The sequence below is a fragment of the Rana temporaria genome, chromosome 12 (assembly GCF_905171775.1).
Source record: "Rana temporaria chromosome 12, aRanTem1.1, whole genome shotgun sequence".
Classification (NCBI taxonomy): domain Eukaryota; kingdom Metazoa; phylum Chordata; class Amphibia; order Anura; family Ranidae; genus Rana; species Rana temporaria.
The window spans coordinates 15,882,801-15,904,794 of NC_053500.1; the positions used below are offsets into that span (position 1 = coordinate 15,882,801).

Below are 21,994 nucleotides of genomic sequence, written 5' to 3' on the forward strand. Positions count from 1 at the left end.
CCTTTGTACCATTTATGAGTACTTAAAGGTATTAAGATGTGTAGCACAAATGATGCTAAGCTGGTCAGAGAGTCCCAGAACGAGAGCCCTGCCCGATTTTGAAACCAGCAGTTACACATAGAAAAAAAATCTGAGTTTTGTTCCAACCTGTAAAGTTTAAGCAGCACAATTCTGTGTGCATAGAGAGAGAAAAAGGAATTCACCTAGAAAAGTGTATGTTCACGTTTAAAAAGTGAATGTTGGTGAATAAGGGGAATCATGTGCGAGACAAAAAAGTCAACAGTCTCTTCTCCTTTTATTAAGTGAACCCTGATGTCCTATAATCTAGAGAATGCGGAATGCATGAGATAAGAAAAATAAAGTTTGGAGACTTGGAGATCTTAACTTCAAAATATTTATTTTTTGTTTAATCTATACCCAAATTGGTTTCTTACTTTTGCATTTCATTGGCGTGGCTCTGATAATGGAAAATGGGGTGAATGAGGGGAGGGGAGCAGTGGAAAGACAGAGGTAGGAGGAGAGAAAAAAAAAGAAAGAAAGTAAGAAAGAAAGAAAAAGAGCGGGGGGCAGTGGAAAGACAGAGGTAGAAAGAGAGAGAAAAAAGTGAGAAAGAAAAAGAGGGGGGAGCAGTGGAAACACAGAGGTAGAGAGAGAGAGAGAAAAAAAAAAGAAAGAAAGTGAAAAAGAAAGAAAAAGAGGGGAGAGCAGTGGAAAGACAGAGAGGAAGAAAGAGAGAGCAAGACAAATAAATAGAAAAAGAAAGAAAAAGAGGGGAGCAGTGGAAAATTGGAAAAAGAGAGAGGGAGAGAAAGAAAGAATAAAAAAAAGAAAGACAAAGAAATTAGGGGGGAGCAGTGGAAAGAGAGAGAGAGAGAAAGAGAGAGAGTGAGAGAAAAATAAATATAGAGAGACAGAAAGAAAGAAAAAAAATAAAGAAAAAGAGGAGGTAGCAGTGGAAAGACAGAGAGGAATAAAGAGAGAGAAAAAAATTGAGAAAGAAAGAACAAGAAAGAAAAAGAGGAGGGGAGCAGTGGAAAGAGAGATAGGGAGAGAAAGAAAGAAAGAAAGAAAGAAAGAAAGAAAAGAAAAAAAGAAAGAAAAGAAAAAAAGAAAGACAGAAAGAAAAAAAAGAAAGACAGAAAGACAGAAAGAAAGAAAGAAAGAAAGAAAAAGAAAATAAATGAGGGGGAAGCAGTGGAAAGACAGAGAGGAAGAGGGGGAGAGAAAAATAAATATAAAGAGACAGAAAGAACGAAAGAGGAAAGAAAGTAAAAAAGAGGAGAGGAGCAATGGAAAGACAGAGAGGAAGAAAGAGAGAGAAAGAAAAAGAAAGAAAAAGAAAGAAAAAAGGGGAGGGGAGCAATGGAAAGACAGAGAGGAAGAAAGAGAGAGAAAGAAAGAAAAAGGGGAGGGGAGCAGTGGAAAGACAGAGAAGAAGAAAGAGAAAGAAGGAAAGCAAGAAAGAAAGAAAAAGCAAGGGGGGTGGGGTAAAAAAAAAGATAAAGGAAGGAGAGAGATTAAGAGAGAGAAATAGAAGAAGAAATAAAGGGAGAAAGAGTTAGAAATCGAGAGAAAGAAAGAGAGATGAAGGGAGAAAAATAAAAAGAGATAAAGAAAGGAAGGGAGGAGAGAGAGAGATTTTGAGAAACAAAGGAAATAAAGGAAAAGAGAGAGAGAAAGAGAGAGAGAAAGAGAGAGAGAGAGAATGAAAGAAAGAGACAGGGGAAATAGAGTGAAAGAAATAGGGAGAAAGAGAGAGAGAGAGATAGAAGTCGAGAGAGGAAGAGAAAGAGAGAAACACAAAGAAAGGGGGAGAGAAAGAAATAGATGTAGAGAGAGAAACATAGAGAGGAAGAGAAAGAAAGAAATAAGAGAGAGACAGAGACAGATAAAGTGTGTGTATAGGTATTTATATATATAATTAAAACTTTAAAATATTTGAAAACTTCCCCAGAAACTTAAAACAACATGTAGTGTACTTCCATATCTTATAACATGGTATCCTCTCTGCCTCCCCCCAGCAAAGTTAGACTTCTTCTCACCCTTCTACTGATGTATTAATTTTCTGGAGAAGTCCTTCCAATGACCCTTATGTGTAGTATAATATTACAATGGCCTTGTATTATGCCACGGAAAGCCTGAATAGATCTCCATGCACATATTTTATGATATTATTGATGTTGGCTGTGTAGGGAGCCCTGAGCGGAGTGTGGAGGCTTCATAGTTTATTGTCATTGAGGAGCTGTCCACAGCCGGTTGGTGCTGATTATTCTCCGCTAGGATCAAATGGAAATCTTTACAGGCTAAATAGCAATATACTACCCAGTCCATCCATACTACAAACCGCACAGTAGAACCTTTTTTTTTTTTTTTTTTTTACACTTTATATTCTTTAAATATTCTATAGTATGTCCACCTTGTTATTTGTTACCAACGTGTGTTCTTGTGTCAAGTCTCCACTGAATTTTTGTGTTTCATTTATCATTGTTGACATTATTTTCTGTTGAAGGATGCATGAGTTTGCTTGTATCTCATACCTGTCTTTTGTTCTCGAATAATGAATAAACATTGGGAGTTGCTTTTCTACAAAATCTGGTGCAGCTCTGCCTAGGAACCAATCAGCTTCTAACTTCAGCTTGTTCAATGAAGCTTTGACAATGTAACCTGGAAGCCGATTGGTTTCTACCAGATTTTGCACTCTCCAGCTTTATCAAATCACCCCCATTGAGTATACTACAAGTTTGCACTCTCCAGCTTTATCAAATCACCCCCATTGAGTATACTACAAGTTTGCACTCTCCAGCTTTAGTAAATCACCCCCATTGAGTATACTACAAGTTTGCACTTTCCAGCTTTAGTAAATCACCCCCATTGAATATACTACAAGTTTGCACTCTCCAGCTTTAGTAAATCACCCCCATTGAATATACTACAAGTTTGCACTCTCCAGCTTTAGTAAATCACCCCCATTGAGTATACTACAAGTTTGCACTCTCCAGCTTTATCAAATCACCCCCATTGAGTATACTACAAGTTTGCACTCTCCAGCTTTAGTAAATCGCCCCCATTGAGTATACTACAAGTTTGCACTCTCCAGCTTTATCAAATCACCCCCATTGAGTATACTACAAGTTTGCACTCTCCAGCTTTAGTAAATCGCCCCCATTGAGTATACTACAAGTTTGCACTCTCCAGCTTTATCAAATCACCCCCATTGAGTATACTACAAGTTTGCACTCTCCAGCTTTAGTAAATCGCCCCCATTGAGTATACTACAAGTTTGCACTCCCCAGCTTTATCAAATCACCCCCATTGAGTATACTACAAGTTTGCACTCTCCAACTTTAGTAAATCACCCTTATTGAGTATACTACAAGTTTGCACTCCCCAGCTTTATCAAATCACCCCCATTGAGTATACTACAAGTTTGCACTCTCCAGCTTTAGTAAATCACCCCCATTGAGTATACTACAAGTTTGCACTCTCCAGCTTTAGTAAATCACCCCCATTGAGTATACTACAAGTTTGCACTCTCCAGCTTTAGTAAATCACCCCCATTGAGTATACTACAAGTTTGCACTCTCCAGCTTTATCAAATCACCCCCATTGAGTATACTACAAGTTTGCACTCTCCAGCTTTAGTAAATCACCCTCATTGAGTATACTACAAGTTTGCACTCTGCAGCTTTATCAAATCACCCCCATTGAGTATACTACAAGTTTGCACTCTCCAGCTTTAGTAAATCACCCCCATTGAGTATACTACAAGTTTGCACTCTCCAGCTTTAGTAAATCACCCCCATTGAGTATAATACAAGTTGTTGAGATCCCCAATTCATAAAATGATGAGATTCTCAGCAAATAGACGAGTTAATAGGATTCTTAAGTCTCACAAGTTGCTTGATTGACGTCATATCTGTGCTGATTGTTATTGGGGGGGGGGGAGCATTATCCTTCTTTTTACACATCAGTGCTCAGTAACAATGGAAACAGGATATATAATAACTACGTCTTTGTATAAGTGTGTTATTGCATATCTCTATAAATGTTGATCAAACAATGTGATGTCGTTTTTTCCTAGTAGGTTGCACCTGCCGATCTTGTCTTCTCTAATAATAATTGTTGTGTGTTCTGCAAAGGATGTTTCCGCTTTTATATAAGAAATTTATAGTAGAGGGAATAAAACCCAACATTCGATATGTGTTATTGTGTGGCACAATCCTTGCAGTGTTTAGTAGAAGCTGTTATTGTTGCTGTGACCTTAATAATACAAAGTCGAAGGTGAAAGCCAATGACGTTCGCTTAATATCAAAGCAAATATTGATTGCTGTAAAACAAGATTCTTTGTGCATTTGATATGCTTCATCCTTTGCATTTTTTTTTTTAAGTATTCAATCTTGATTTTTTATTAATTTTTTACTTAGAACTTAATCTTTTTTATACCCTAACTCACACAATAGTTTAACATTAAAAAAAAAAGTAGTACATTTTTTTTTAAAATTGACACTTTTATTATGTTGCAAATACAGAAAAATTTGTATAAAACAAAAACTTGATTCTATTTTTTTTTTTCATCTAATGGTTTGATGTTTATTATGTTGCAAGTACAAAAAAAAAATGTATAAAACAAAAACTTGATTCTATTTTTTTTTCATCTAATGGTTTGATGTTTATTATGCTGCAAATACAGAAAAATCTGTATAAAACAAAAAACTTGATTCTATTTTAATTATTTTTATCTGTTTATTATGCTGCAAATACAGAACAATTGGTATAAAAAAAAACTTGATTCTATTTTAATTATTTTGATCTAATGGTTTGATGTTTTTATTATGTTACAAATACAGAAAAATCTGTATAAAAAAAAAACTTGATTCTATTTTAATTATTTTGATCTAATGGTTTGATGTTTTTATTATGTTACAAATACAGAAAAATCTGTATAAAACAAAAAACTTGATTCTATTTTAATTATTTTTATCTGTTTATTATGCTGCAAATACAGAACAATTGGTATAAAAAAAAAACTTGATTCTATTTTAATTATTTTGATCTAATGGTTTGATGTTTTTATTATGTTGCAAATACAGAAAAATCTGTATAAAAAAAAAAACTTGATTCTGTTTTAAATATTTTGATCTAATGGTTTGATGTGCCTTATTTCTGTTCAAGCCTTTGCTTAGTCAGGCTTTAGTTAGCTATCTTTAGATGAGAGCTGCTTGCACGCGGGCAGGAAGGAGTTAAGTGCTCCATTTTCTCGCCGCCGGTGACATGTGTAGTTGTTTACTGTGTAGCGAGCACTTTAAGAGGCTTACAGAGAGAGCTTGCTCGGCATCATGGAGGTCCAATGCCAACTTGCCTCTTCCTTACCAGGGAAAAAGGTCACCCCGTAGATGAATCTGAAGTGGAACTTTCCCTTAGCCCTGCACATACATACACACACACACAAGCGTAGATCATCCGCTGGGTGTTTCTGTTGGAAATTATTGGACTCTACCAAAAGCTGTCAACGTGCGGGGAGGCCTGGGATGACAGTTGCAGCCGTTCACAGCCCCCTCCCCGCTGAAGAAGCTCCAACGTCCTTGCATATTAATTATTAAACAGTTTGGTTGAGCTAGGCACCTTCTGTTGGCTGGAGCGAAGGCAATCATAGGTTGTTGTAGTGAGTTGGGCCTGCCCACTGGCTCCCCTGGAGGAAATGAGCTGCTCCATCTTTTTTGGTGCTGTACTGTAAATTTCTTTCACCTCGAAGAGTAAACAGATACATTGCAAGCCTTGGAGTTACGGAGGACCCCCACTCCCCCCCCACCCCCACACACACACCCCCTACTCTTGGTGGAAGCTTGGTCTCCTATTGAGATCGGTCATCAAGGGAATGAGGTCCAAGTCATCACCATTGCTCGCTGGAAGGGGAAGAAAGCTTTAACTGGGACCCACAAACAGCTTACTAAGGACTGCTCTCCATCACAGCCTCCTAAGCATGCACATCCTCTGACTACTCCCCTTTGATGTCATTGTAACAAGAAGGTAAGTCACATTGTGTTTGTGCTGGGGGGGACAATGAAAACAGCCAGTTCAGCACCTTGGACAGTTCTCCTCGTACATTGGAGACCTTGCATGGTCACTCAGGACTATGTCAAGTCATATCTTTGTGTACAGGGCTGTGATTCCTTTGTGGGGGAGGGGGAGGGGGGGGTGACTCTATCGTGCACCCCTCGAGAGCAAACTCTGTATCAGTTCTAGGGGGAGATATTCCGTGTGTAGGCCTGGACCGTAGAAAAAGAAAATCCTGTTAGAACTAGTTTCGGAGATGTTTGAATGACGATAAAATATAAAGAGTGATTTCCGTAGGCACCTCCCACCCCTCTTGCCTGCTATGTATTTTCATAACCTTCGGGCCACTACCCTCGTCATATCAAAATGGCAATTTCGTAGCAAGGGCAAATCGCTGACGAAACGACACGTCACCGTTTATGAGAGGAAACAGCTTTCTAACCAAAAGATTTTGTTTTTTTTATATGGAATATTAGAAGAAGAAAAAAAATGTTCAAGCCATTAAAATCTTCTTTATATTTTTTTGCTTTAATAGTTTTAATGCCCTTTTCTATATATATATATCTGCTTATTCTTGTGCTTGTTTTAATCCTCCTGTTAAGTCGGAAATCAAGTGCCGATAGACTTTCTTGGGAACTTTTGCTGCGTTGTGGTTGGCGTTGGAGAGTTTGTTTTATTTTATTTTTTTGGTTCCTTAAGTTGACAATCTTTCAATTATTTTCTTATCAAAATGAAACATTTATTTGTAATATGTTGAGATTGACCGATAGCAATAATCGAGGCGTTTTCAAGGTTTATAAAATTCTTTCTTATTAAAATGAATTGAATTTCTTCTTTTAGTATTATTGTTATTAGTTTTTTTTTTATTGTGTGAAGTAGTATTTGCCTTGTTTAGGCTTCCCCCATGCGTAAGCCCTATTCTGTGATTGGCGTTGCTACCTTTATCTAGCATTCATTGTCAAGCCTCCCCATGTTTAAACCTATCCGGACTCCCGAAAAAAAGCCTTTTCATACCAGTTCTTCCTACTACAAATTCATTTTCTTTTTTTCTTTTTTTTTTCTTTTCTCTCTCTGTCTGTCTCTTTCCTCTGGATCATCTGCTACCATTATCAGCTTGCTCCATATGGTCACTTTAATTAATGGCAAACAAAGGACTAGGATTCCAGGAATCCTAGGTTTTGCTGTGAGCCTTTTATGCTGTCATAGAAACCGAAGCTGTCAGCAGCCTCCCTTTTGCCTCAACAATGCTTTGTATCTTGTGATTATTGTGCTATACAAGAGGCGAAGCTCTACAACCAACAAGGCCATCATCGCTCGTGTTTGTGTGCGTGTGTGTGTGTGTAAAAGAACACAACTGACTCATCCCCTGCCCTACTATGTACTATTAACTTCAACACAAACACTACATCAGCCTGCTGGGCTCCTGGCATTGTTCTTCACTGCTGCCTTTGCATTACAAACCTGTTTTTTAGATTATTTTGTTTGCATATCATCCTGTTTAGATGACCTTTTATATCTATTTTATACCTAGTTACTATTTATTTAGTTACTATTAATTTACTCTTTACCTTACCTGGTCTAAAAAAAACATCTAATTTATTACACTTTTTGGTTTAAAAACATTTTTTTTTTTTTACATTTTTGGTTCAGTTTTTAAAGCTTTTATGTTGTGTTTGTTTTTTGTTTTTTTTAAATGACGTTCGACTAGTTGATCCCCCTTTGTCTCTTGCCCTTAGCGAATGAATCTAGTAGTTTTAGGTGGAACTTTTGTAGATGATGGAATGTGTTTATATTTTTATTTTTTGGTGACTTGATTATTTTTTTTTTAAACCTAAAGTGATTGTAGGTTTTCTGTTATGGCTTAACCACACCCCTTCCCCTCCCCCCCTCTTCATTAAGTATATCAACTTCTTAACATGCATTAAAAGCTGTGGAGGTCTGCAGGGAGGACATTTTCTGGGATACCTCTAATTTTTATGTTATTGCGCCTGGAGCGGTCCTCGAGGTCCGCTAACTTCGATTCAATGCACACGTGTGTTACGTTCGTTCATTATTGTCGTGTTTTAGCAAAAATGTATGAGATGCAGATTTGCATATTAAGCTTGAATGCGAGGATGAACGCAGCGGGGGTTATTTACGAAAGGCAAATCCAATTTGCACTACAAGTGCAAACTACAAGTGCAAATTGAAATTGCACTGAAAGTGCACTTGGAAGTGCAGTCGCTGTAGATCCGAGGGGGGCATGCAAGGAAAATAAGAAAAAGCATTTTATCTTGCACGTGATTGGATGATAAAATCAGCAGAGCTTCCCCTCATTTCAGATCTACCCCTCAGATTCACAGCGAGTGCACTTTCAAGTGCACTTTCAGTGCAATTTCAAGTGCACTTGTAGTTTGCACTTGTAGTGCAAAGTGGATTTGCCTTTTGGTAAATAACCCCCAATAAGTGTAATTCCTTCATCATATTTACTCAGAACTATTAAGACATTGGGGTTGATTCACTAAAGGCAAATAGACTGTGCACTTTGCAAATTTTAGGAGATATACACTGTGGGCTAGATTCAGAAAGCCCGCCGTAAGTTTGTGCGGGCGTAGCGTATCTCAGATACGCTACGCCGCCGTAACTTAGGGAGGCTGGGTCTGGATTCACAAAGAACCTGCGTCCTAAGTTACGGCGGCGTAGCATACATCTGCCGGCGTAAGCGTGCCGAATTTAAATTCTGAAGAGGTGGGCGTGTTTTATGTACATAAAACATGACCCCCACGTAAATTACGTTTCTCACGAACGGCGCATGCGCCGTCCGTGAACGTATCCCAGTGCGCATGCTCCTAATCACGTTGCAAATAGTCAATGCTTTCGATGTGGACGTAATTTACGTAAAGCCCTATTCGCGAACGCAAAATTCGACGCTGGCCCGACGTCTATACTTAATATTGGCTATGCTTACGCAAACTACGTAAAAAAATCCGCCGGGCGCACGTACGTTTCTGAATCGGCGTATCCAGCTCATTTGCATATTCTTCGCTGAAATCTACGGAAGCGCTACCTAGCAGCCAGCGTAAATATGCAACTAAGATACGACGGCGTAAGAGACTTACGCCAGTCGGATCTTAGCCTAATTTCGGCGTATCTTGCTTTCTGAATACAGAAAGAAGATTCGCCGGCGCAGCTTTGAATTTACGCGGCGTAAATTCTTGCTGAATCTAGCCCTGTATCTACAGGTAAGCCTATAAGGTTACCTGCAGGGGCGGCCGGTCCATAATGGGCGCTGCCCCTTAGTTTTGGGCGCCACCCCCCTAGTTTACCTGTGGGGCGCCAGACTCATAGGGCTTGATTTACTAACGGAAAATAGACTGTGCACTTTGTAAACTGTAGTTGCACTCTGCAAGAGAAGTTGCTCCAGGGCTTAGTAAATGGGCAGACACTCTGCTGACTTCTATCACCCAATCATGTGCAATCAAAAATTTTGTTTTTCTATTTTCCTTGAATGTAATTGGGTATTCTTTGCAAAGTGAACTGTCATCTCATTTACTAAGCGCTGGAGCAATTGAACTTGCAGAGTGCAACTGCATTTTGCAAGGTGCACAGTCTATTTGCCTTTAGTAAATCAACCCGAATAAGTGTAATTCCTTTAATAAATACTGTAGCTGCTGACTTCTAATATTAGAACACTTACCTGTCCAGGGATCCCGCAAAATCAGCACCCCGACGATTTATCCATCGGCTCTCTGGTGCTTTCACCGCCCTTGCTTTGGAGGAAAACCGGCAGTGAAGTTTTGCAGCTTCACAGCTGGTCCCCTGCTGCGCATGTGCGAAGCAGGCTGTGCTTTCTGAATGGCCCGGCGGCAAGGGAAGAAGTAGGGTGGCCGCACTTCCAGGTGCCCGCTCAATGCCCCACCCCCCCCCCCCCCCCCGAAAGGTGCCAAATGTGGCAGATAAGCAGAATATCCACTTTTGGGTGGAGCTCTGCTTCAAGAACTATTTTTTGAAAGGCTGAAGGCTACAAGAGTTGGGTGGACATAGCGGATAACTGGAGAGTTACAAAAAAAATTTATGCAATAAGCCAATCCAGGACCAGTTTAAAAAGGTTCTAAAGGCTGAAGGTTTTTACCTTCATGCATTCTACCCATGAAGGATAAAATCCCCATACTTACCTGAGGCCGATCTCCATCCAGCGATGTGCAAGAGAGCAATAGCTCTCCCGGCTTTCTCCCTCCCCATTGGCTCAGAAACAGCAGTGGGAGCTTGGGAGCGAGTCCACACGAGTGCCCCCATAACAAATGCCTTGCTATGAGGGCGCTCCGTGGGGGAAGGGACCCGAGAATCAGGCTGCTCTGTGCAAAACCATTACACAGAGCAGGTGAATATTACATTTTTGTTGTTTTAATTTAAAAAGTAGCTCTAGTATCACTTTAGTGACATTTTACCTGCCTTGTATATGATCCAAGGCAACCTTTTCACAGCACTCCTGGGCACTGCAGCCTCGCGTTAGGATTATTTGCTTATCCTCCTCCCTCTCATACTCAGATTGCCTTCCATTTTCATAGAAGCAGATTCAGGCCAATTCAACAGATACTGGCATCTATAGAGATTGAGGTGCAGAAGATCAACCCCAAGATTAGCAGTAGAGACACTATCCTGGTAGGGTTCAAATCTTAGAAAGTTTAAAAGCAAAATGACCACATACAGTTGAAGTTACAATTGGTGGAGATTTATTAAAACTGGAAGACTTCGAATCTGGTGCAGCTGTGCATGGTAGCCAATCAGCTTCTAACCTCAGCTTGTTCAATTAGGCTTTGGCAATAAAACCTGGAAGCTGATTGGTTTCTATGCAGAAGTCAACTGATTTTGTACTCTCCAGCTTTAGTAAATAAACCCCACTATGTTCAGGAATTGATTGAAAGATTTTTCCTTGCTTGAGTTTGTATGTTCACCCCTACGATGGTGTGGGTTTCCTCTAGGTCCGTTGGTTTCCGTTTAGGAATTTAAAGACTTACCGGTAGGTTGTAAGGCTAAATCCTACAATGGTGTGGATTTTGTTTAGGTCCTTTGGTTTACTTCTAGAATTTAAAGACTTACCGGTAGGTTGTAAGGCCAAACCCTAGGATGGTGTGGGTTTCCTCGAGGTCCTTTGGTTTCCTTCTAGAATTTAAAGACTTACCAGTAGGTTGTAAGGCCAAACCCTAGGATGGTGTGGGTTTCCTCGAGGTCCTTTGGTTTCCTTCTAGAATTTAAAGACTTACCGGTAGGTTGTAAGGCCAAACCCTACGATGGTGTGGGTTTCCTCTAGGTCCTTTGGTTTCCTTCTAGAATTTAAAGACTTACCGGTAGGTTGTAAGGCCAAACCCTAGGATGGTGTGGGTTTCCTCAAAGTCCTTTGATTTCCTTCTAGAATTTAAAGACTTACCGGTAGGTTGTAAGGCCAAATCCTACGATGGTGTGGGTTTCCTCGAGGTCCTTTGGTTTCCTTCTAGAATTTAAAGACTTACCGGTAGGTTGTAGGGCCAAATTGTATCCATGGTCACTGAGCAATATTGGTAGAGGCACTAGATGGTTAGCCCCCATGACACATATAACTTCACTCTGCAAATGCTCCTGAATGTGTAGCATATAGAAATATCTGTCCAAAATCTCTATGTCCAATCCATGATACAGTGGGCATTTATTTCAGTTGAAAACAAGAGAAAACTCAAAAAAGTTAGGCAACAGCAGGCTTATTTATGCGAATCGTCCACCAGGCCCCTGGGATCAGACATACGAGTTTGTAATGCCATTCTGGGGCTTGTAGTTCCAAGGCCCCAACGGACCCATAGGTTGCCTGTGTCTGTGACCAACGATACAATGGAACCCACATTATCTTTCATGTGCGGGGATTACAAAATTTCAGTCTGCTCATCTTATGCATGAGGCATCTAGGCCTCAGCCTGCGGCAATGCAAAGGTCCCTGCCACCCGCCCACCTCCTTGTACAGTGCCCCAGGCTAAGCCTTTAACTTTGCCCGGCCAATCAAAGTCCCTCCCTTGGGAACATTGAAGCACGGCTTTCCAGGCTTTGTATACCTCATTAAAATACTATAAACACTTCAGCCCCATTCTTGGCAGAATGGAGGGTCACGCTACGGCAGACAATACAACACAGAAGCAGAAGAGAGGAAAAAAAGGAGACAGATTGGTCAAAGCAAGTAGCCAATCAAAAACATTTTTTTTTTTTTGGAGGGGGAGGAATCAGAAAATAAAAGGAAGAATGTGATTGGCTGTAGGAGCAGTGTGGGCATTTTTCCTGAGTTGCATGTAGTCCAATTTCCTTCAGATTTACCAACAACTGGGTGCAAAGTGATCCATTCCATATCCAGTAACGCTCCTCAGTTCACAGATGGTAAATCTGCGGTGCCTGAGCACTACAGATAATTTTTCAAAATGGCCGCCCCCTGAGTGGATTCGGCATTGCATCACATGGGCACTGACAGATCTAAGGGAAGCATGTTATTTTCTCTAGTAAGTGAAAGGCTGCGTATCCAAGTATCCGTATATTGCCCTTAAGAGCTGGATTACTGGCTGGTAGATCCAGTTGCTACGTGTTACTGTATCTAACTGCTGTTAATAAATGAGCCACAACTATTACCGTTCTTACACGTTCATTATACAGTGCCAGTATATTCCACAGCGCTTTGTAATCATGCTCATTAATTCCGCAGACCTGCCTGAACTAGCGTACAATGAATCACATCACGGGATTCGTTTTGTCACTGTAGCGGGCCTTGTAATAACTGCTGAATGGCCCCTGAGGGCAGGGAAAGTACGGATGCATTCACAGTCAGAGAAGTCCTCGCTTCTTTTATAGCACTGACAGCAAATATTTGATTGTGCATTAGCATCGTTCAAAAGCTTCTCCAGTCCTCGAAGAAGCAAGGCCGAGTCTACAGGGGCCCGGGATGCAGAAGGAGATCATCCAGCCTCTGGGCTCAGCCTGGGACCCTGATGCTATCTCAACAGCTAGCTGCTGACTATGGTTGCCTTATGATATCCTTCCTATTAACAACTTAAAGTAACAAGATTATTTTTACCCACTTAAATACTCTTTAGATGGTAACCACAGTCAGCTATGCATATAAGTCATGCTTGTAGATCCATCTTAGAGGGCAAGTAAAGCCATCAGCAACCTAATATCCAGGTAATGCTGTGGATGTGCTAAAGTCCACTATTGTTAGCTTTGTCTGAGTTTAATGTGATCCAACTTTATCTTCACCCGCAAATTGCATGTGTTTCCAGACAGGGCTGTTGTCTCTTATTTGGTGAACTATCTAAACAAACAGCAAAAAACATTTAGCCCATGGGACTTTTAAAGAGTCACACCTCCAAAAAAATATATAAAAATATGAAAAATGTATTCACATACATTTAAAAACCACATACAATATAACAACTTATTAATGAACATCAATGCATAAATAGTGTATAAAATGAATAAACCTGAAGAAGCGAGAGTTGCCCCGCGAAACGTGTCGAGATTACTTGCACAGTTGCTCCAGATTGATGGTGGTATCTTTTTGGCATTTGTAGGTCCTATCAAAAAGGTTTATTCATGTAATACATGAAAAAGAAAATAAGAAAATGTGGGACTTTTTGATGAGGCCAACTAGATGTACCTCCATCCCCGGTAACTTTGAGAAAGGGAACAAAATTTTCATGTGATACACTATTTATGCATTGATGTTCATTAACAAGTTGTTATATTGTATGTGTTTTTTAAATGTATGTGAATTTTTCAGGAAGGCAAGGGGACACTATGCATGCCACATTATGATTCTCTTTAGAGTGCCCAATGGTGTCCTAGGTCTGTTACAATCCTATAGTGTATGCTAAAAAATATTTTTCTTTCTGTTTGCCGCTAAAGTTTTCGGGTTTGGCTTGAAGAAAAAGTGGCAACCCTATTCCCATGCCTAGTCATGTCTGTGAATGTCACCAATGCCTCATGGGACATGTAGTTCTGCAATAGCTGGATGGCCGTAGTTTAGAGATCCCTGTGTCTAGAACAATGGCATTTTCAAAGAGAATGTCATTCTAAAATAAAAGTACAATAGGAGAAATATAAAGGCTGGGTTTATATTATACTCCCTCACTGGTGTGGGGCTACCACAACATCTCCTAAGAATAGACTTAGTCCTTGGTTAGGCAAAGGCCAACTTCAGTCATATCTTTTATCTGAGGCCCCGTACACACGGCCGAGAAACTCGATGAGCAAAACACATCGTTTTGCTCGTCGAGTTTCTTGTGAAGCCGCCGAGGATCTCGGCGAGCCAAATTTCCTCATTGAGTAACGAGGAAATAGAGAACATGTTCTCTATTTGGCACGACGAGATTCTCGTTGGTTTCCTCGGCCGAAAGTGTACACACGGCCCGGTTTCTCGGCAGAATACAGCTCCGACCGAGTTTCTGGCTGAATTCTGCCGAGAAACTCGGTCGTGTGTACGGGGCCTCAGTCTTATGTTGAAGCTACCCACAGGAGATTTTTTAAGTGGAGCCTCCAGGACAAACCTAGCACTATTGGTGGGTTTATATTATACTCCCTCACTGGTGTGGGGCTACCACAACATCTCCTAAGAATAGACTTAGTCCTTGGTTAGGCAAAGGCCAACTTCAGCCATATTTTTTATATAAGTCTTATGTTGAAGCTACCCCCCAGAGATCTTTCAAGTAGAACTTCCAGGACAAACCTAGCACCATTGGCGGGGTTATATTATACTCCCAGCTGGTGTAGGAATACCACAACATCTAGTAGAAACCAACTTTGTCCTTGGCTACGCTAAGGCCAACTTTGGCCAATTCTTTATACTTCTGGAAAGTTCAAGAGTGGTTAGAACCAACATCTGAATTGTGTTGCTGTCTTGGTGTCTTATCATGTGTCACCAGGGCAAGAAGTGATAGGAGATCTCCTTAATGAGACCCGAAAGAGCAACATAAACCTGACAGAGGTTCTAACTCTTGAGCCTTGACCATCAACAGGACAACTAGACAAAATGAAAAAGGTGTTTAGATGTATTACTCTGATGGATTGTTGATGTGCAGATCGTAGCATCATAGTAGAATCTCTCTGGGAAACATGCCTAGCAAGTCACCCACCAAGTTTCTTTATTAAACACATCATTATTACCTACGTGCCCCCAATCTCGCTCGGCGCTGATTGCTCGGTCTACTATAAAGCGGAACCATGAGTGATACATCGGAGCTGGAAGAATTTCAGCCCAGCATGAAGAAATAATTAGTTCAGCTTGTTCATATCACTCATATACAACAGAGTACACGGAATCTGCGAAGTACCGCTGTGGGTTAAGTGTCTTTCTTTGGAGCCCCACTTGTGTCTCTATTATGCTTAGCGTAAAGGACGAACGCCTGACAGTCTCCGTCTCCCTTTGTTGCCTCATACATTCATAAGCTTTTTATAGGCCTCGGCTCGCCATTGTTTTACAAATGAACTTGCCAAGAGCTGATTTACACGGCTCATGACTCGAAGCGAGGTTACGGGGGGCCGAGAGGTGGCTGTAGGACCAGGTGACTTTTCACCAGACTTTTCAAGCTCTTCATAATTACTGGGAATTAAACAGCTGAGACTTCATCAGGGACCAATAAAATGCAAGAAGCAGCCCCAGAGAGAGGATGAGAAAGAGAGAGAGGAGGCCCGGAGCTGGAAGAGGAGGACATGCCTGGCCTTGAGAAGAGAAGGAAAGCCCAGTACTTAGCTTGAAGGAAAGGCAGAGGCCTTGATGAAATAACATAGTTGATTGAAAGGACTATACAATTGGTGCAATCATAAGCAAGAATAACTATCAAAATGCAAACAAAAGCAGAAAGGTAGTTTACATTTTCATTTGTACATATGTACCATCGACCCTTGCAATCCATTTAGTATGCCTGTACAGATTTTCTGTGCCTTCTTCTTTTGAATGGTTCTTTGCTTCCCCATATCCTTTCTGGTCCCACCTGCTTTTTCTAATTTTACTGGTGACCTTTACAAACATGGAAACCCCCAAAATGGCTGCTGGAGTCAACTTAATCTGATTGCAAGTGGCATTCACACACAGGAGGCACAATAAATGAGAAATCTAATGGCTTCTTTATGTAAAATTCCATCTACATAATGCCATAGTCGTAGAAAATGATAGATGTAGAGGCAGACACAAAATAATAAAAGGCTGAGGTCATTACACAGAAAGCTATATTTCCAAGAAGATTGTGTGAGCACAAGGGAAGTATCTGCTATTAGTTTGTATTTTGGTGAAGAAGGGGGGTGTCACAAGCTCTGAATATTCAGCTTTAGATTTAGAAAGTGGCCTTGCTTGCAGGATTGGGCCACTGAATGCTCATTCTTAAGGCATAGCTCCCAACTGTCCTTGATTTCGAGGGACTGTCCCTGATTTGGAGCAATGTCCCTCATTCCTCCTCATTTGTCCCTCATTTTGATCTGATCGATATAGATGTATATAAAATGCACTTTTTATCTATCAAAAGGTGTTTCCCAGCGCTAAACCTTTCATCTGCATTTGTAAATTCCAAAACAATTCTCCTTGGGGGCGTAGCAAGGGGTGTGTCCTATACCTGCATACTTTTGCTGATAGGTGTGCTATGATTAAACACTAACACAGTGTGAAACGCGTCAGCTTTACCGGGGTGCTGTGACATGTAGTGCTGTTTTCTATTTTTGGATTTTTACAATAAAGGCAATTTTTATTCGGAGTGCGGCTTGTCCAGAAGAATTTGTTCTTTTGTTTTGCAATCACATATGCATTGCCTGCACCCGTGGTTCTGGGAGAAGCAATCACCTTGAAGATCTCCACACCTGAGCAGCCCTTTTCTCTTGGGGCACCGGACTCATAGCTTTCTATGAGTTTTTTTTCCTTTCAAGCACATGATTAGATCCTTAGTCTCTAATTGGCTTAAAAAAGGTTGCACTCGGGGCACAGTGCTCTGCGCCCCAAACCCACCCACTTGTGACACTAGCGAATCAATATTCCGGCTTCTCCTCCTGACCAATCACAGGAGGTGAATCTAAAGAAGACTGGGTTGAGGAGGAAAAGCTGGGGAAGCCGCGGTGCTGTGACCCTTGAGGGGTCACCAGCACCAGCCGCCACTGGTTACCTGTGGGTTCAAGTTAAGAACGAGAGTTTACTACAGCTTTAACTGCACAACATGGGGGTCTATCCAACTGTATGAAAACTGAATGGATTATTTAGGTGGGCCTTCATACTACATACTAAATCTTAAATCATATTGGAATGTGTGTGGCAAGCTTTAGATTTACCATCAACTATGCAGAGTAAGAGGGGCGGATTTTACAATCAGGCTGTAGTTTTATTTACTAAGGTTTCATTTATTTAAATCATCACTAACACACCATACGGCCTAGGACAAAGCCCCCCTGAAAAAATGAGGGGGGGGGCATGTTTTTTAAATATGTCGTAAATTAAGCAGCAAATTGTTAATAAAATAGATCACCCATTAAAAAAACAACTGTGACTGGACCTCTTTAAGTTCTATTCGAGATGTACAGTATTCCAGCAATGAAGAAGTTACAACCGTTTCAGCAGGTTTCGCGCGTGCAGCAATTTGCAAAATATCTTTTGAACGCAGTGAAAAAAAATCAATTTCCTTTCTCTGTCATTTCAAGGCTGAGTCTTTTATTAACACTGATGCCGGTTTGGAAGTGAGAAGCAAAAAAAAAAAAAAAAAAACAACTCAAGAGGGAGAGGGGACGCCGCGCTCCTGAGTGTAACTAGATAGGAGTGAAATTGCACCAGAAGCGTTTGAATTATTGCTGTAAATCACGTGATCTGCCAGAGGTAGCTGAGTGTGCAGAATCACCACCGCTGCATGCATGCTTTTTACATATTTTCAGCAGTTAACCCTTCTTTCTAGGCCTACGTTGTTCCACAGCAAATCCTGGCAAGATGATAGCAGAAATGCTATTCGGGAAACACTGCCGCTGTGTTTAAGGTGCAACCTTCCTCTCTCGCTGCAGTGTGTGCGGGGGAGAGGTTACAGAAAAGATTTAGTACTTCCAAACGATTGTCCCATTAGTGCAATTGGAGTTTCCTTATTAACAAAATTAATTATTGGCAAAATGCAGGAGCGACAGTACTGGACCCAATCAAAACAATGCTACCAGGGGCGCCAATGTTGCGATTGTTTGGTTATCCCAGCATTTCTCAACCTTTGTTCAGTAGGGGCACCCTTTAAATGTATGCAAAATTTTGAGGCACCCCAGTTTAAAATGTAAAAGATGTAAATGTTGCTTATTAATGGGAAACCTGAGCCTGGGGCAATAAACACAACCAACTTAATGAAATTACCTTATCAGAAGCCCCTCTTTACATAAAAAATTCCTCCAACACATCAGAGGTCCCTCCTTTACATCAGAGGTCCCTCCATCACATCAAAGGTCCCTCCATCACATCAGAGGTCCCTCTACCACATCAGAGGTCCCTCCATCACACCAGAGGTCCCTCCATCACATCAGAGGTCTCTACATCATATTAGAGGTCCCTCCATCACATCATAGGTCCCTCCACCACATCAGAGGTCTCTCCATCATATTAGAGGTCCCTCCATCACATCAGAGGTCCCTCTACCACATCAGAGGTCCCTCCATCACATCAGAGGTCCCTCCATCACATCAGAGGTCCCTCCATCACATCAGAGGTCCCTCTACCACATCAGAGGTCCCTCCATCACATCAGAGGTCCCGCCATCACACCAGAGGTCCCTCCATCACATCAGAGGTCTCTACATCATATTAGAGGTCCCTCCATCACATCAGAGGTCCCTCCACCACATGATAGGTCTCTCCATCATATTAGAGGTCCCTCCATAACATCAAAGGTCCCTCCATAACATCAAAGGTCCCTCTACCACATCCGAGGTCTCTCTATCACATTAGGGGTCTCGGGGTCTCTCCATCACATCAGAGGTCTCTCCATCACATCAGAGGTCCCTCTACCACATCAGAGGTCTCTCCATTACATCAGAGGTCCTTCTACCACATCAGAGGTCCCTCCATCACATTAAAATTCTATCTTTATGTCCACATCACCCCTTCACATCAGAGGCCCTCCATGACATCAGAGGCCCCCTTATACATTAGAATCCTCCATGACATCAGAGGTCCCCCCCCCATCACATCAGAGGTCCCTCCATTACATCAGAGGTCTTCCCATCACATTAGAAGCCACTCCATCACATAAGAGATCCTCCCATGACATCAGAGGCCCCCCCATGACATCAGAGCCCCCCCCATGACATCAGAGGTCCCCCCATGACATCAGAGGTCGCCCCCATCACATCAGAGGTCCCTCCATTACATCAGAGGTCTTCCCATCACAATAGAAGCCACTCCATCCCATAAGAGATCCTCCCATTACATCAGAAGCCCCTCCATCACATCATAAGCCCCTCCATCACATCAGAGGTCCTCTCATCACATCAGAGGCCCCTCCATCACATTAAAGTCCTCTCTTCATGTCCACGTCACCCCTTCATGTCAGAAGAGCTCCATCACATCAGCTGTCCCCTTTTACATTAGAATCCCTCATCACACTAGAGGTCTCCCCATCCCATCACATCTTATATATTAGAATCCCCCATCACATCAGCACCTCCTCATCATATCAGAGTGCCCCTATCCCCACAAAGCCCCCAAATCACATAGTCCCCCCATCACAGAGCTGGCATTTCTGCTATATAGCAATTCACACTGAACCAGGGAAAACCGGGTCCCATGCTCGAGGCACCCCGGGGGGAACCTAGATGGCATCCCAGTATCTGGAGGCATCCTGCTTGAGAACCACTGGGCTATTCATAAGCTAAACTGCAGGCCAGTATAAAATCATTACATGTAATAAGGGAAAGCAGCTGAATGTGACCTGACACCAGCCTCTTCTAATCCGCCATACAGCAGATCTCAAACTGGGAGAGGGAGGGTCAACGCTAAGTGCTGAATGCAAATATTTTGACAAGGAAAATGCCAACAGGAGAAGAGAAGAAAGAAATGGCTCATCAGTATTCTGCTGCTCACGCAATGTCCAATCACAGGCAGTGTGACCTAACTGTCTTGCTTAACTGCAATAGAAAAAGATCAGATTGCCGAAAATTGGCTGCGCTTTGTTAATCTCAGGACTGAATGGACAGATATAGAAATCCTTTTCAATTGTATATTTAGGTGTTTGGACATGGCGAAATATCCCTTGCACTATGGAAAAAAAGAAGACGTTTGCCAGATATACTGCTGGAACTAAAATGTCACAATTTGTGCTGGATGAACAAGTTGATCGTCCATTCTACCAACAAAAGAATGTCATCTAATGTGGGTAGAATGCCAAAACCATGGAAGGTGCCGGATTGTATATATCCTGAGCTGTGTAGATGATGCCAGCAAACACAGAGGTTAAGTTAGCGGGGAAGCACGGTGTGCCAGATGGATGCCAGGATAAAGTTCAGAGACAGCCGGCGGGTAGCCGAGTCCCCTGAACCAGTTTAAAGACAAACTCTAAAGGCGCGTGCCTTTCAATTTACTTAAAAGCCGGTATTTACTGGGTAGCCGGACGCTCATTTTCCTCAATTTCTATTACATTTTATAATCAGCTTGTCCGGATTGCACAGCTGTCTCTTATTTCCTGCCTGGATTTCTGCTTCCGGCTTTGGCTACGTTGGGGGGGGAGACAATATTTAGTCACTTGGAACGTTTTGCTATGAAAATCATTTTATTAGCTTGCACATAAATTTGACGTTAGTGGGGCTTATCCCGTAAGACAACTGGCCTTATAGAGGTTTACATACAGTTCATGCTGATGAAAGTTGGTTAAGCAAACAAAATGGCCACCTAGAGTGTGATGTCACTGGCTCTGAATGAAGATGGACCCCACTTTATAATATTTTCAGACCTCAAAAGGGTCTAAAGGGACAGCAGTTTTTACTTCTCTAACCTCCTCATACCTCCTCTAAAACGACAAAGAAGAACCATTCCCTTGGTGATTTGGTCAACAAGAAGAGTTCTTCTTCCGGCATTCTTAGTCTAGAGGCCTTGTGTATACCCTTCTGATTCCACTTGTTATTTTTCTACTATAGGATGGAAAACGCATTGGGCCAGATTCTCAAAGGACTTACGACGGCGTATCTCCACATACGCCGTCGTAAGTCCGGATGCGAGCCGTCGTATCTATGCGCCTGATTCTTAGAATCAGTTACGCATAGATTTGGCCAAGATACGAGCGGCGTAAGTCTCCTACGCCGTCGTATCTTGGGTGCATATTTACGCTGGCCGCAAGGGGCGCTTCCGTAGATTTACACGTCAAATATGTAAATTAGGTAGATACGCCGATTCACGAACGTACTTGCACCCGCTACGCCGTTTAAGTTAGGCTTACGTCCGGCGTAAAATTACATCTGCTATATGAGGCGCATCCAATGCAAAGTATGGACGTCGGCAAGCGTATCTTTTTGCGTCGTTTACGTAAGTCGTATGTGAATGGGGCTGTGCGTAGGTTACGTTCATGTCACAGGCATTGTGCCTGGCGTATCTTAGGGCGTAAATTCAACGTGATACTGAGCATGCGTGCGCATGCGCCGTTCATTAGGCGCATCATTTACGTGGGGTCACGGCTCATTTGAATGCAATACGCCCACCTCTTCCAAATTTGAATTATGCGGGCTTATGATGACCCATTTGCGCTACGCTGCCGCAACTTACGGAGCAAGTGCTTTGTGAATACTGCACTTGCCTGTCTAAGTTGCGGAGGCGTAGCGTAAATAGGATACGCTACGCCCGCATAAAGATACGCTCTCCTACGTGAATCTGGCCCAACGGCTTTATTTAAAGTTTTCAGTTGCTATGTACAAGCCCATAACCTGCAGCAATCAATCAGAACCTGAACTGTCCTGGTTTGAAAAGGGTT

The 21,994-nt window shown here is 41.8% G+C and overlaps 1 protein-coding gene across 4 annotated transcripts in view; it reads left to right on the forward strand.

The window, feature by feature from the left end:
• MYT1 (myelin transcription factor 1) overlaps positions 1–21,994 on the forward strand; it is a 96,723-nt gene that overhangs the window by 4,176 nt on the left and 70,553 nt on the right. The window contains exon 1 of one of the 4 annotated variants that reach the window (XM_040331879.1): positions 5,817–6,027. The exons of the other annotated variants lie outside the window; for them this stretch is intronic. The gene's annotated coding sequence lies outside the window, so the exon portion shown is untranslated. Of the gene's footprint in view, positions 1–5,816; positions 6,028–21,994 lie in introns of those variants that run through there. 4 annotated transcript variants of the gene reach the window in all.